The sequence below is a fragment of the Homalodisca vitripennis genome, chromosome 2 (genome assembly GCF_021130785.1).
Source record: "Homalodisca vitripennis isolate AUS2020 chromosome 2, UT_GWSS_2.1, whole genome shotgun sequence".
Taxonomy (NCBI): domain Eukaryota; kingdom Metazoa; phylum Arthropoda; class Insecta; order Hemiptera; family Cicadellidae; genus Homalodisca; species Homalodisca vitripennis.
In genome coordinates, this window is record NC_060208.1 from 87,086,691 (window position 1) to 87,104,787 (window position 18,097).

The following is an 18,097-nucleotide window of genomic DNA, read 5'->3' on the forward strand; positions in this document are numbered from 1 at the left end:
TGGTTACCTAGTTATGCTAAACATTTTACAAACAAAATATAATAAATCGAGAGTTTTTAGTAAAATTTAGAAACATTTTCATCGTGTAATTTAGATATTCTATAAATCAGTCGAGATTCTGCCATAATTTGTAGTATAAATGATTTCCGTTGTATAAAATATTCAAAGATTCTTTCATTTGGTTGTAGAGATTTATACTATTTGGATCTCCATGTCTTAATAAAAATTTCCATTTCTGGGTAATCAATTTCAAGTTCTTTCATCTTTTCGGTATTTCTCTCTTTTGAGCTCTGATAACGTAATAAGGATATTCCCACATGTGATTCTTCTTAATTAATACAAAAAACATGGTGTTTTTTTCTTATCAAAATTTTTACAAACAAGTTCTGGTTTCATTAAGTCAATTTTTACACTTTGTTTTGCGATTTATTTCCGTTTTTTATTTCATCTTTAATTTGCAAGTGTTTAACTTCGTCCTCTAAATATTTAATCTTGTTTTCAAGTTTGTACTGACCAAATTTACGAATACTTGGCAAAAACTAAAACTTCTTTTGTAACCCAATTTTTGAAGCTTTTTTATGTGATCTCAAAATTAAAGAATAAAGTCCAGATTCATTGATAAAAACAGTGTCAGGATGAAGATTGTTAAGGGGCCATTCAAATAGCCCCTTGTTTTTTAAGTAAAAAATATTGAATTTTGTCATCATCATCAACATTTAATTTAATTGCGTGTTTTGTTTTTTCATAACCTAATATTTCACAAACATCTTTAGCCTTAAACCAGATTACATTGTTTTCGTCAACAATCGTTACAATGTCTTTAATATTGAATGTAAGTTGATTATTGAGTAGGTCTACAAGTGACTCCATTTAGATAGAAAGAAATTTAACTAGTTACTTGCAATCTTAAATATATTGTTGTTTTACTCTCATTATTTAATAGATTTCCTTCAGAGTCTTGAATAGTCAGAACGATTTTTTGAATTCTTTTAATATTTTTTCTAATTGGAATATAATCGATTTCATTTGGTTTTTTCACTGATTTTTGATCCATAAGCAACATTTGGGAAAAAAGTGTACAAAATTTCAGATTCTTTGTGTAAATGTTCGGTATGATTTTCAAAACTAGGTTCAACGAGATTGCAGTGCACTTCAATTACATCAAACGGTCTAAATTTTGGCGTTTTATTATTTCCTAAATATACCTGATTTGGCTCAATAGTTTCTTGAACAAAACCCTAACAATTCCACAATAATTGCTGAAAAACATTATTCTTACTGGTGATTTTATTTGAATTTTATTAGAGAGATAATTTTTTTGCATTTCAAACTTGTTTTCGTCAAAGTTTAAAGATTTATCTGATTGTTTGAATGTTTTCAGATAATTTTTAAGGGAATTTTTAATTTGATCGAAAGTATAATATCCTTTGTTTTAAACCATAGTATTTTGTTATGTTCTTCTCACTAAAATCCTATGCAATAAGGAGAACTTTCACTAATATTTATTACAAAATTGTCAGAATAAAAACCGCTTAAACCGATAAAATAATTTGATTCTTCCTCTAAGTGTATAGGATGTTCCAAGTTTAAAAATAATTGAGAGCTTTCTGAAGTCAACTTGAACAGCTTCATTTTCGCAAGCGTTGCTTCAAGATGAAAATCTTCTATTTAAATGGAGAAATTTTTAAAGCAAAAAGATCAGATAAAACTTCAAACGTTTGAAGAAAATAAGAAAGATCAACCAATCAGATTGTTAATTGTTGGTTCGAGTGGATGTGGAAAAAACAACTTTATTATTGAATTTCATCTACAATAGGTTGATTCCTTATTCCAATTTGTACGTCTTTTAGTAAATCTTTAGAACAGGACGCTTATAAAAAATTACAAGAAAGATTTGAAAATATTGAGAAGAACTTAAGTAAGAAAATATCATATTTTTATAATGCTTCCGAGGACATTGTTCCGTTAAGCGAATGTAAACCCAATTCGTTAATCGTTTTTGATGATTGTATTTTGGAAAATCAGGACGTTATTAAGGAATATTTCGTAATGTCTCGTCACATAAACATATCTTGTATCTATCTTTCCCAATGCTTTTCAAAGGTTGATAAACAAGTTATTAGAAATAACCTGAATATGTTGTGTATTTTTAAGCAAGACGATCACTATTCGAGAAAGATTTATAACAATTATGTGGGATCTGATATGAGTTTTAAACCACTTTATTGAGTTATGTGATAAAATTTGGAAAGAAGACTATGGATTTTTAACTATTAATCTAACTTTGAAGCCTAAAAATGGTAAATATTTGAATAAATTTTCTAATATAAATGCTGCTCAGTGGTCTGACAAATCTACTTGATAAAATATTTGTTACAATTATTTTTATATTATCTTTAATTTTTATTTACATTATGAAAATAACAGAAAAAAAAACGGTAAATCTGTTCACGTTCACGTTCCACGTTCACGTTCCACGTTCACGTTCATGTTTCACGTTCATGTTTCACGTTCATGTTTTCACGTTTCACGTTCATGTTTTACGTTCGTGTTTACGTTTCACGTTCACGTTTTTACGTTCCACGTTCACGTTTTACGTTCCACGTTCACGTTTTTACGTTCCACGTTTCAAAATTTTCCTAAATAAATGGCGAACGTAACTTCTGAAGAAGCGAAAAAAAACTTGATCAAATCGAAAAGAAATTAATCAAAGAATTTAAAGAACAGATTCGAATGGATGAAGAAGAACAAGAACTTATTCAAAAAATTAATCAACCTGTAACTTCTGCAATAAAAAATGTTGAGGGCAAAATTGAAAATGTTTTAAGCGATAAATCAAAATTTAATGAATTTGGTTCCAGTTGTACGACAATTTGCTGAAATTTCGATTCCAGAATCTGAAGTAGAAGAGTTTGAATTGCCAAAATTACCATCTTCAACACCATTTAGACACCTAGAATCATTGAAGACTCTACCATAGTTTGAACCAATAAGTCCTGGAACAACGGATACGGATATAATAATTGGTTAAAAATTGGTAAAAAATTCCTTCCTAGAGTAAAAGATGATAAATTTGGTTTGTATTGGGATAAAAAGAAAAGTTTTATGATTGGAAATTTACCCGTTAATTTTGAGCATAATGATATCATTATTAATGAAAAAACATATGAAGGAACTCAGGGGTTTATGGAGATTATTAACAGGCACTGATGTTCCAAAGACGGTTTATATTCTGAAGAAGACTTGAAAAAGTATACTGAAATGTTATGGAAAATCTTCAATTTACAAAAATAACATCCATCTACTAAGAAACCAAAGTCAAGTAAAGGTAAAAAAATATCTCAATTTGATTAAACCAATTTGGGAAAAAACGAATCGAAGGATCAGGTGTAAGAAAAATACAATGATAATAAGATTGAGTACAGATATATCGACGATTTGACAAAACTCGATGGAATTATTAATTTTATTTATGCTCATGCTCAGAAGGCTGGGAAACAACAATTTTTTGAACGAAAAGAAAGCGATTAAAGATTTTATTTCGAACAAACTTGATGAAATGATTGAAAAAACCTGATGGAATTAAATATTTAAAACGAGTTTTGCCGGCAATAAGTTCATCTATGATTGAGGGTAGTGGACTTTTGAATGAATTTTACCTTTTGAATTACACGTACCAACTTATCAGTATCTGGGGCCTGGCACAAAACTCGAAAAAAAAGACTAAAAAGAGGAGATACTGGTATAAACAAATTAGATCAAGCTGCTATGGGATAACACGATATTTTTTATGCAAAACATAGTAAGACAAATTCAGACATATCGCAGATAAAGTTTTGCAAGATAAGGCAATGGATTAGATTTTTTATCAAAAAGATGCTAGTTTAGGTGAAAGATTTGTTGCGCTTCCAACAGCTGGAGCAATGTTTTTGAAGAGAAAAAACTAGGAATGGGAATCGGAAAGAACCTGAAATTTTAACTATATAAATGGAGGTGAACGTAAACTTCAGCAAAAACGTAAACTTTAAAAATCAGAAAGAAAAAAAGTATTCAAATTTAAGAAGAAAATAGATTCAATTTAAAAATGGCGAAGATAAATATTTTTAAAATAGACAATGGCGAATAAACTCGAAAAAATAGACAATAAAAAACCATAGAAAAACAATAAGAATTTTCTTATAATCCGTTGAAAGAACTTAAAAATGGTGGTCTTTTGAAGATTTATTAGATTTTGGAGAAAATATTCCAGTTGAAAAATATGTTGTTAAAAATGTTGTTCCTTCGTAAAGCTGCTCCAATCGTTAAAAAAAGGATTCCTATTGATTCCTATTGTTCGAAACATTTAAATTGGTTAGATAAAGAGTTGGAAGATGTTACAGGATCTGGATTAGATGAAAAAACTTTGAATTACGTGAAATCAAACATTGAAAAAAAAATTTAAACCTTTATCATTATCATTCGGGGAATTGGAAGAAATCTGCAAAAATATTAAACATTTTAGAGGAGATCTTCATGAGAGACATACATTACCTGAAAAAGTTAAGAAATTTGAATGTTGGAATTGTGAATTTAGACTCGATTATGGGAAGTGGAATAAATTGGATTTGTTATTATAAAAATGATAAGAATGCATGTTATTTTGATTCGTATGGAAGAATTGAGGACAAACCACCTATAGAATTGATTAAATATTTGAAAAAATATCAAGCGTCTACTACAATGATTCTCAGATTCAAGACTATAAAGATCCCCCAATTTGTGGTCATTTATGTGTTTTTGTTTTGAATGAACTGAGTACTGGTAAAGATTTTAAAGAAGTTGTTAACAATATTATTACTTAATAAATATGGATTCACAAAATATTTTTGACGTAATTTGGAACACAAATTATTCAAAATGTAGATAATAGTTTGAATTTTGATAGTTTGAGAAATGAGTTTGATAACAAGTTAGAAAATGTATTACAAAACCTTCCAGATTCAGATATGTTTGCTGTCGAGATTGAAGATTTAAAGCAGATATGATAACAAACTTGCAAATTTCATGAGTTCAAATGAAGTTGCTGATAAAATAAAAACATTGGAAAAACAGAATGATGGTGTAAAAAAATTACATTTACCAATTCTAATATCTCATATCGAAAAAGCTGATAAAATTAATTGAAGCGATCAAAGTTGAAAAGAAAAATTATGTTAGTTTGGCTAATAAAAAAAGAATTGTCGGTGTTGACATGATGTTTGTTGATGTTTTAAAGAACAAATTTAAAACCTCTAAAAATTATCAGAGAAAAAGGATCGATATTGTTGATTTACATGAATCGAAATAAAAATGCCTTTAGATTTTAAAGGAAAAAGAATTTAGCAGTGTTTTAGTAAGGAATTAGCATAAAAAGATTTAATCCATTGATGTTGTTGTAATGATTCAATTAGAAGATCCTAATAAAATGTTTAATGAACTAAAAAAAATTATGAAATCATAAAGACTTTTAGAAGATTTTACAAACAAGTCTAGACAATTTTAGAAGCAGAAATAGAAGATCAGTAGACGATGTTGGTGAATTGGTAAGTAAATAAACTAGAAGAAAAAAACTTGTACATATAAAAATTACTAATGTAAAAGTAAATAAACTAGTTGGTGAAGTAATTAACTTTAATACAAAAAAATTTTGATACATGTTTCAATGAGAAAGTAAATTAACAATTTTGAAAATTTAGGTTACGTTTCAATGAGAAAGTAAACTTTTTTGAAAAACATATTACATTCAATGAACTAAACTTCTTTATATCTCGATAAAATATAAATAGAAGAAAACTTATATATTTAAAGAAGATGTTAAAAAATCTTGAAAATTTAATAAGATTAATGGATTAGGCGGCTTATATAAAGGACTAATTTTCCTTATATAAATGGCTCATGATATGTGTGAGATGTATTAAGAAAAAACTGACTAAAACAAATGATATAAAAATCTATACCCAAACATCAATGGAGTTAAGAGAATTTCTGAAAATGTCTGAATGTAACTCTAAAAAGAAGATATAAACTTGATTTAAATTTTTTCTAATAAATAGAGATGATTTGAAATTTTTTATAAATAACATGAGATGGCGGGAAAAAATTACAGTGCTTTCGATCTTTTTATCATGCAACACGAAAAGATTTGAAAAAAGAACATTGTGGGTGACATTTCTCAAAATGATGAATTATCCGAAGATATGATGAGATTATACGTTAAACAAATTGCAATTGGTATAACATTGCAAAATATCAAACTCTCGTCCCCAGAGTTCATTCAAGAAGAAAACATTATCAATTAAAAGATCATATGTCTGTTCTTTGTCTCTATCAACACTTGAGTATAAAGTTTTTGGATGAAAATAAAGATAATACAGTTGATGTGGAACAATATTATAATAAGCGTTACTATCCTGTGCAAATTTTATTGAAATATGGACCGAATCGCAAAATTTAAGGAAGAGAATCCTGAATATGACGAAGTAGATCATTAAAAATGACTCTAACTTTTTAATTATTTTACTAAAAATGTATATCTTTTTTTCATAAAAAAATTACGATAGATCGATGAAAAAATGATATCTTTCTTATACATGATGTTTAAAATTTCTAAATTTTCTCTTATTAAATGGCGGACTACAGAAAATATGCTAGTGATATTATGAAAGGGCGGAGTTTAAAAAATTTCTATCACATTAGTAAACAACATTTGAATGAACCGAATAAAAGAACTGAGTTTAATTTAATATTGATTTTGGAGATAACTTTTGCTCGTCTAACTTCCAGTTTTATATTTCTGGAACTTTAACTTTAAAACAAGATGGTCAAGAGCATATCTTGGAACTGATAATGTTAGATTAATCGATAATTTTATACCGTTTTTATTTTCTAAGATTGAAGTAAGAAAACACAATAAATTGATAATTGAAGAAGTCGAAAAACTGTGGTCAATTAAGCAATTTGTTATTTCTCAAACTTCTAATGGCTTTTGAATCAGATTTTAAAATTTGGTTGTTTTGAAAGCAGCTGGAAATTTATCTCATTTTGGATTAGGATTTTTTGAAAATGTTACTATTCCGATCTATAAAGGAGGATTTTATCTAAGTTATATAGACAGAAGACGATGATGTGATTCTGAAGACTGCAACTGGAAATGTTATGCCTGTTGATGGAAATAAATAACAATTTACAGATTATTTGTTCAATGATGGATTGATTATAAAATCACGAGTAAAATAAGGTTGATTGATGAAATTACAAAAAGTCAAAACATTATGTTTAATTTTCTAGTTGGCAATGTATTGAACAAAAAAGGTATTTGGAACAACTTAATTCGTTCGATATCACAAATATTTATAATACACAATTCCCAAGTTTCGTTTATCATATGGTTCTCAGATAGACAGAATAATCAAGAGAAAATCCTTCAAAGTTTTGATATTTGAATGTAAAAATATCAGATTATAAATTTGTGTTTTGAAGCAGCAAAACTTAAACATTTCCGGAGGTCTTTTCAGAAAATGTATCAGATGATCCGATTTTAAGAAAGATTTTACTGTAATAAAAAAGACGAAATGTGATTACAAATCCTAAAGAAATTTTTATGCCGATTAGTCAATTACAAATTGATACAACAAGAGTTTGACAAATATTTCTGGTTCAAAGAACGAGTAAATTATCAATATGGATGATGAAATTACAAAACCTGTTACAAACTCGACATGTTATGTTAATGTTTTCTAGATTGGCAATGTTTTGAACAAAAAGTATTCAGGAACAAATCGTTCGATATCACAAATATTATTAGAAACATCTTCAATCCCAAGTTCGTTATCATAGGTTTTCAAACAGATAGAACTAATACGAATTGTTAAAGACATCCTTCAAAGTATTGATAGTTTGTTAAATATCAGTAAAAAACTTTTCTTATATAGTGATGATATTAGGAAAACTTAAACATTTCAAGGCCGGAGGTCTTTTTCAGAATCATGTAATCAGATGTATCAAGATTTTAAGAAAGTTTACTGTAATAATAAGGAAATGTATTACAATCCTAAAGAATTTCATTAGCGAAAAGCTCCTATTTATGTCTCTAGATACAACAAAGAGTTTGACAATATAAGGATGATCTGGTTCAAAGAACATTAATTGTCAATATGGATTTTCAAAAACTCTGTTAAGTAAACTCGACATGTTTATGTGAAGTTGTGGTTGTCTGAGAAATTTTTTATATTTTTTTATGAATGATTAAGAAATAGGGGATATTAGAGAAATTAAGTAAAGAGTTATTTTCACTATTATTGTTCGGATAGTTTTATTAAACTTTACAGAATTGTTAAAGACATTTGAGTATTCATTTTAAAGGTTGAAGTAAAAAACTTTGATATATACTTATTTAATATACATTAGGAAACTATTAACAAAGGAATTGACCGGAAGTGATGATTTTACAATACATCTCGTCTTTATTTACTGAACCTATATACCAAATTTCATCAGAAAAGCCATAGTGTGATCCTCCTCTAGATTTTAACGAGTTTAACAAATATAAGGGATATTGGGGTAGATTATTTGAAACATTTTGTTATTTGCAAGTTGAAATTTTAAGTAGAACTCGCTTGTTTTTGAAGTTTCAGAGATTTGCTGTGAAGATTTTTTATATTTTTTTATGAATATTAAGAAAATAGGGGAAGTTTCACCCTTATGGATAAGTTAATCGAAAGAGTTAAGTATTTACTATTCTCGAAGAAAGATTTCATTACAATTCGGTTGAGTGGTTGAATTTTTTAGAACAACAAGGTTTGATAAGAAATATTGTGTGAAAATAATGTTCATTTGTAATACATTGGAAACTTAACCCAGTTTTTTTACAGTGAATTGTCGCACATTTCATTTTAAGCAACATTGTTTGGTAAACACTACATCTCGTCCTTGTATCTCTTGCTGGGCGTGGCCACGTATAGCTAGCCTTAGTGTGATCCTCCTCTATTTTAACGTCACAAACGATTTTGAACATAAAACATATGATACCTTTCTTCTTATCCCATTCCCATTCTTAGAAGATTTCTAATGTATTTGCAAAAACACGCACACTAACAACATTGGACTTTATAAAGTACAATAATTGATTGAATTCATGTTTTCTCTTGTTAAAAGTGTGAAGTGTTCTTTCCACTGGGCTCGGGGCTTATAATCCTTCATATTAAATAATATCCTAAGAAAGTTTGTACATTCAAGAAGATTGTGTGTTGAATCTCTGTGTAGACATCTAAACTGTAAACATAAAAACATGTTGTGAAAATAGTGTTCATTTGTAATACAGAATTAATCTTTTTTTTACAGTGATTTGCCAACTGTCGCACATCACGGGCCGTGTGCAAAAAGGATATTGTTTGTAAGTTGTAATTTAATGTCCTTGTACCACACACGGCGTGCGCAAAACCTAAGTTCAAGCGTTAGTGGTACAGAAATAAGACGTCACAAATCTAGAGTTGATTGAACAAAAACATATGATACCTTTCTTCTTATCCCATTCCAATTTCTTAGAAGTTAAGTAGATATCGCAAAAAAACAGACACTAACAACACTCATTTTGTATGTCTTTAATAATAATTGATTAAATTCATGTTATTCTCTTTCATTCCTTCTAATCTTAAAAAAATTAGGTATCGATACACACGTTATATTACTGAAAAATCTCGATTTCTTCTTTTCTTTGGTAATAATTTTTCAACATAGACAAAATATCCTAAATAGTTTGACAATAGAATTAAAATTATTTATATTTATCTTGTTGTAGAAAGTAAATGAAGAACACTCGTGAAAATTTTGAATGCGGTTTTTAATCACATTCTCCCCGACTTCTCGAGTGCCAACTGTTACAAGTGTTATATAAAATTTCATTTTTAGTTTATAGATTTTTTCAGTTTTAAGATTGTAATTTAATTTTGTATCATTAAACTAAGAAAATTTCGAAATAAACTAAACATTTAGAAGCTACAATGCTTACAAAAATTGCAATATGGAGACAAGAAGCAAACAAAATTTGTTACAGAATTTAGAAATCGGAATAAAAATTTTTATTTACATTGGAACCATTGATTTCCTTTCTCAAAGTACATTGTTTATGTATCTATGAAAGGTTAACAACTGGATGATTTTTTTACGATTTTAAGCCTGAAATCTTTGATGATTTTATAGTACATTTGGAGAAAGTAATTGAAAACCTCATTGCCATATTATATTTACTTAATTAATTTTCATTAAAACAGCTTAAGAAATTAGAGCCTACAATGAACAGTAACAGCTTAAGCTATATATTTACATATATATATATTGATTTCTGATTTTCTATATAATATTCTTATATATATATATAATGATATATATATATATATATATATATATATATATATATATATATATATATATATTAAGGTATCTCAAAGGGCTGTGATTAAAAAATATAAAAAGCAACTCAGGCGACTACCAAATATATCATGTAAATAGAGCCATTGTTGTGGCTTATTGGTTCCTTTTGGTTTGGCACTCTGCAGATTTCCCTAAAAAGCAACAAATTAACAAAATATTTTAAAGTTTTCTGTATCAGGTATCACACCAGTAAACAGTCTTATAATCCCATAGTTGCACCGTTACATTAAAAAATTAAAATAATATTTAATGGATGTGTATCCAAAATATTGCTTAGGGCAATTAGTTTGTTTTATCTTTCCAGGGTGCTTTTATGATATCGCGTTTACGTTATTTTGTTTTTTCTGTATAACATATATTAACTCTTCTCGGCAAGGTAGAAATATCTCATGAGTTCGAAGTGTCTTTGTAATATGTATAATAGTATAATGTATGTAATAATATAATGGTTTGAGCTGAAAAATGTTCGCTTTATTATTATAGTTAAATAAAAATGTTATTTTATATGTTTAAATAACAAATCTAGTTGCAATAACTTTATATGTAACCATCGAAATGGAAGGCATTTAAAACATTCACATGTTTTAAATGCCTTCCATTATTAACATTCACATGTTTTAGTTAAACACCAAGTCGAAGACCAAATGAGACACTTATAGAAGAATTTTGATTATTTATATTAAAAAGTAAAAAGTATGTAAAAGTACAAAATGCTATAAGAAACTGAATTAAATGCTCCAGGTTTGACAAGTGCTGGATTTTCAATTCCACCCTAGTTGAGTATATTCATAGGTATTACATAATCCAATACATGCTCATCATTCACATTTATCCTTTTTTCGGCCGCTTCAATTTCCACTTGAGACTGTATGAATCCTACACGTGCAGGGTTAATCTGAAAGCAGTAATATAATGGCACTGTACATCTTCCAGCACATTACCTAAAGGTAAGTCGTATATTTTACAGCCACTTATATTTAAACACGACGTTACGAAGAGTGATGGATCGTTTAAAGCCTTTACTACATTAGAGGTATTTCGTTAAGATGTATTTAAATTTGAATGAGATTCTCGCGTTTAACAGTTATGAGATATTGGTAAAATCATCATTCAATATTTTTAAGCTTAACCTGTCCGAATGTTGAGCATTATTATGAATCTGATGTAGAAGAATTAAGTATAAAAAAATATGAAAAATATATTTTCAATATTTTTCTCAAAATCACCAATAAACGTCTGCAATAGTAATTTATACCTCGGCGCCAGTCAGCGATTAGACAGTGATTGTTGAAAGTCTAATCATGTGTGATTCGTCAAAAACATTGGACCGAATTACAAATCTTCAAAATAAAAAGAGGTTTTAAATATAAAAATGGAGTTATCGTATTATGTTCGTAAAAAGGCCCTGGCCTTTGATAAGTTTCGGATTTTTGTCAAACCGTGGCCTCTGGTAGATCCGGTCTCTGGATGTTCTCGGCCTGTGAATTCCCTCTTGGTTGACTCAGAAGGCTTCTCCTCTTTGTCTGTGTTAAGAGTCACCCTTATTTATTCATTTGACCTATAGATCATTAATCTCATTTTTGGCTGAAGTCTATATAACCACAAGATGTTGATAGTATGTGTATGCATGATGGTTTAACTCAGGAGTCCACCCGCCTCTTTGTGACAAAAAGGACAGAAAATCAATCCGTGATTAACATTTATCATTACAACGTTTGTACCAATTTTGGATGAAATAAATCCAGCCGCAAGGCATATAGGCTAGAGGTGTAAATCTGTTATAACTGGGAGCTACACTTCCTTACCTACAAAGTCCGTTATGAGATACATTTGGTCATTATGAGTTAGATGAATAGTTCGGTAGAACATTCAAGTTAATTTTTTATAAATCCCATCCTACTACATGGTGTCTAGCCTGATTGTTTATACGATAGTCATACAGGGTTCCGCTCGCATATATCTAGAGTGCTCTGAAATCGTGGGTTAACAACATATAATATATCTAGAGATGTATCATAGTTTAACACATTGTCTCCGTCGGAAGTACCTTACCCCTTGTACTGCGGCTGTCCTGAAATCGGAATATGTCTCGTGTCGTAATAAATGTGTTAGCATTAATAAAAAAATGGCTATTATGCATTGAATTAAAATTAATCCATTTATCGTTGAGTATAAAGCGGTTTTAGTCTCTGGGATTGGTGGCATCCTTCAGTCCGATTGGCCACTTTAAACAGTCTTTCCATTTATTTTCGGAATAACATCCATAACAAAAGTTTCTGAAGAATGGCGAAGAACATATTGTATACAACAAGTAAGTAGGTACTGATGCAGTTAGTATGTATATTGTTATCCAACACGAAATGTCCGACAAAGTTCCAGATATACAGTAGGAAGTGCAATGGTTCCTCTCAAAACGACATTTGCCGACTCACTTCGCTCGTGGATTTAAGACAGAATATTAATCTTTATTGCTCTAAATTTACAGTCATTTACGTAAGTCGGTCAGCTGGAAAACGAGAAAACTTAAGCTAATACAGTCATGTCAGACTTGATAAGCAGTGTTTATGGTCGTGGTGAAGCCACTGTTGTGCTAAACCTCGATTAGTGTAAAATAACTTCCGAATCCTAATTGCTTCAGAAACTGTTTTGTATTAACAATTATTTAACATTGTTTTATATTTCTCTTTTGGATAAAAACACTCAAATTATAATTCCTGTATTTTTTTATTAAAAATACAATATATTTTACACAATTATCTTGGAGCCGATTGCGTAGCCTAGTGAACAATTTCTCGATAGATATCAGGATGTAGCAACGGCGAGTGTACAGGTACCTGCAATTTTACTATAGACTTTAGTGGATTGTAGGACTGTGGGTCCACGCCTAGTTTTGACGAGGGTGGCTGTCGTCACTTTTATGCAAGGTAGCAGGGTCCTACTGACATGGCCGTGCATTGGTTTTTCTACCTGCACTAATTCTTCATTCTGATCAGTGATGCTTCACTACATTCGCACAGCGTACTGCTAAGGCAGTAAATGGCCAACAACAGTTTATTCAAACCAAAACACAAGCTATCACGTATGAAGTGGATTAATAATTGGGATTATATCTAAATAAATTCCACATATTACTATCTGAGCAATTCCGCATTATACTAATGAATCATAAAAATCTACAGTAAGTTTGTATTAATTATTCCTTCTCTTTGTCCATCGTTATTATAATACTGTATATGAAATTAGACATTTTATTCGTAGTAAACATTAATTGAAATGGTTGGTTTATTGTGTTATTAACACTGTAAATCAACCATTTGGTTCATATCTAATATATGTCATTTATAGTCTTTAATAGATAACTAAACGGAGACTAAATATTTTACTACCTTAAAAAGTGGATCTTGGCCTATACACCAAAAAGTAAACGAAACTTATCTGCCTCCAGAGACATACTAACTTAAATAATGCCGACCGTATGCTACTAACGATAGGTTCTAAATATCACTCGAACAGAAATTCAATGAAGACCGAATAAAGAAATTGTCTAGTTTCATTCAAACTTCAAATCGCTATTCATCGCTTTATCCCGCTGCGATAAAGTGTAAAGTTAATTCAAATAGTGATCCAGGAGATAATATGTTTAGTTACCAGTGACTTCGAATGTAACGAATTCTTAAATATATTCTTAACCCCTATTAGTGTTATTCCCCTTTAAAATAAACCGTTAAACGTTATAAAATTTGGAATTTAGTTAACAAAAGAACACAAAATGCTGAAAAAACTGTACAGAATTTTTAATCGGGTACCTTAAAAAAACCTTTAAAAGGTACACGATTACAATTCATGTTAACTAACAGTTCCGCGGCGTTTTGCTCGCAATTTCGTAGGCTTTCGTATGAACACTACTGGTTCGAGTGAATTATATGTACTGATCTTTAAAGTTATACTATATGTATCATAAATATTACTCATTGAGTGTTCTTTTGGTTTCATTATAATAGTCGATTTTATATTATAATTAATCGACTATTTTTACTTTAGAATAATTTACGTATTTGAATTGTAGGAACTTTTCTGTCGAAGAAACTTACCTTTGATTTTTAATTTTCAACCAACAATTAGGATGTAGAGAAAAAAAATTAAAAATCAATTGGCCCAATAGATGTCAGTATGCTATGACGGGATCCATAAATTCAGACGTGAGTTTATTATTTTAGAGTCAAACACTATTACTCAAGTAAGATATTAAGTTACTCCATGGGTGTTTACGAAATGACTCCACAAACTGTCAGCTGTTGTATTTAAAGTCCTTTTTTAATGGATCCACCGTTTATTGTTCTCTATATCTGTTTTTCATTTCCTCTTGTATACTATCTCACAAATGGCAGCGAAACTACTCTGGCGCACATAAAGTTTCAGTTTAATCGTTGGTTTTGTACAGTCTATCTTTTTCAGTAGGAAGATCCTATATGTGTGAGAAAACACATATTATAGAAACGATACAGCTCGTATGGTCATAACAAATCAAAACCAATTTAAATAAATAATCATATGGTGTACAGAAAAATTACAAGAGCTCCTAAATCGAACCGATTCACTCATAAAAATGTTGTTCATTACAGGAATCTAAAATTTACATCCTACTACTGAGAACTAAAAATTAATAATAAAGTAAATTGAGTACAGAACTCAGTTTAAGTCAACTCATTGCGCGTAGTTATGCAACGTTACAAATAAAGTCAACATAAATACACAATGAAACTGCATTAATTTTAAGAATTTTAAAAGTATTCTTACAAAAATAGTCAAACGTATAACTGAGTTTTGGTAAAATATATTTGGCGTTTGGACTTGTACGCGTAGGGGTTACTAAGAACTTTTTTAGATCAGGATGATAAGAGGTTCTATCTGATAAGAGAACAAAAACTTACAACACAAATAACACCTGGATTGTTAGTTTTGAGATGGCTCTAGCATTATTAGCTCTTAATTGAAAACTAATTGATACAATAATTAGATATTAGTTATAGGTTTATCTCTGATGGGATTTATATTATTTAGTATTAAAAGTTTCATGATTAATAAGCGATAAATTGTTTTATTGCCTACATGTACTTAACTCACTTACTTTTCATTCCAGTTTTTAAGAAGTATTTTATATTACAGAGGAGCAATGATATAAAAAATCATTATTTTATATTTTATAAACAATGAGTAACTAAAATCGAAGATTTATTAAATAGCTGTCTTTTTTATGTTATGTTTTATGTTTTATGTCTTTTAGAAAATTATCCGCACCACCAGGCCAAATTTTAGATTCAAATTTCGGTTAAAATAAATGTGATACTACGTCTAGGACTTCGAAAAGGATATGATGGTTTTAAGTGCATCTACAAAAATCCTAACTATTAATTTGAAAACAAAATTCATTATATTTAAAATATAAATTCAATATTTGTTATCCTAATTGATACAAAATCAGAACACTAATTATAAGCATTTCTTAAATTTACTATCCCTACACTTTTTTTTAACTTACATAAATAACATGGATTTTCTAACCTGAATATTCTATTAACCATTATCTTATATGTGAAACTGTTTAAAGTGGAATACTATCGCTTATAACTATTAAACGGACAAAGTAAACTTCAAATGATTCTCTCTTCATAAGTTAGTATTTTTTTTCATAAAAAATAAAATGGTGCTATTAAACTGTCAGTCTAAAAATTACTATTTAATTTAGAATTTCAAATTTAGTTATAGTGATACGTAAATCAAATTTTTATTTTGTGTGTGTATATATATATATAGACTATATATATATATATATATATATATATATATATATATATATATATATATATATATATATATATATATATATATACAAAATAAAATTTTTTAGAAACTTTAAATAGTTTAAAACTACTTTTTCCTTGAAAATAATTTGATATTTCTTGACGCTTATAGATGAAAGCCATTTAAAATTCTGAAAAAGTATAATGATATATTTTTCTATTAAATATTACAGAAAAGCTGCAAGTTGTTATTTTCTGCTTTTTACAAACACTTTTGCCATTACACCTTACAGAAGCCTTTCTAGGTGAAAAAATATAGTCTTAAATTCTTAACATTTTGGACAGAAACTATATGCTTATAATTGATCATATTTATTTTAAGGTTTCAGAGTTTTTGAGGCCGACACAATTTTGAAGAAAAATTAAGAAGATATTTAAGTCGTTGAGAAAATTGGCATTGAAATCTATTAATGCAATCCGTATTCAGTGACGGATTTACCATTTGGTTCTCTTAACCCGGACATACAGGCTACAGTCCCAGATGGGCTCCCATGTTGGTATTCTTTTATTGCTATTTGTACAAAATATACATAAATGATTTTCTCATCGTTTGGTTAGTAAATAAATCACATTTTTGATAAATTAAAATAATTTGAAATGACCCGATTTTGTTAAACAAGTAACTAGTTTAGTTACCTTTTGTAAGATTTTCTCAAACTCACAAACAATATCTTTAAGGGAAGAGTTCGAAAATTGTTTCGGACTAGGACTATAAAAACTACATAACAATATAAACTGTTTATTGTTATATTTCTAGATGATATACACACATGATGGAATACCTTTCTTCTGACCGCGTCGAGTGGAATAGTTTCATTATAATCTATTACCAACTACTAGAGTATGAAAAACCAATGTCAACAAATGTAATGTATATCTAGGTTCTCAATCCATTTATATAGTCAAGTATTCGCATAAATTTCACTGAAACATCAAAAATGTGTAGCTATGGGTCTGTAGGAATACTAGATCAAGTTTTTTTTATGTGAGAGCTTGGGAAAGTACCTCTGGGCTATTAGAAACTTACTAACTAATCGTATTAAAAGTTTGATTGACCTCGTGGACCTATCAAACTTTTATATTCTCCATTGACTCGCACAGAAGACATCTGATGCTTTTACAGCGAGCTACAACATGTTTTAGCATGCTACGATATTCTATTTCTGTAATTATGTACACGTTCAGTAATTATATATTAGTGCAGTCATTGAAGCGAAAAATACGGTCTTACCTCCGAATTTTTTTTACTGTGAACCGATTTGCATGAAATTTTGGAATTAGGCTCATCTTACCCTTACCTTTAAAAGTGAAAATGATCTGAACTCCGCCTATTATTTTTAAGGGGTGTAAACAACCCCTTAATGGAAAAATCGACATTGAGCCATTTTATCGCTAGAAAACATGTTTAATAGTAAGTGGTGAAATTTTTAAGTGTTTTATAACACAATTACCTCATATTAAAATGATTTTCAACCCCTTGAACATCTTACAACCCTTTCAAACAACCCCTAAATTGAAAAAATCACAAAAAAATATTTTGGTATGATATAAAAAGATGTAAGTATAGAGTTAGTAATATTTTATATTTTCTATAATAATTATCAAATTTTTAACCCCCTTTCACCCTTGAAAACTACCCCTTGAAAAAAAAAATTGTTAAAAATTTTTTTTATAAAATGAAAAGGATTGAAATATTATTCTACACTCTCGAAAATGATTATCATATTCTTAAGCTTTTCTACCCTTAAAACTACCCCTAAATTAAAACAGTAAATATATATATGATTACA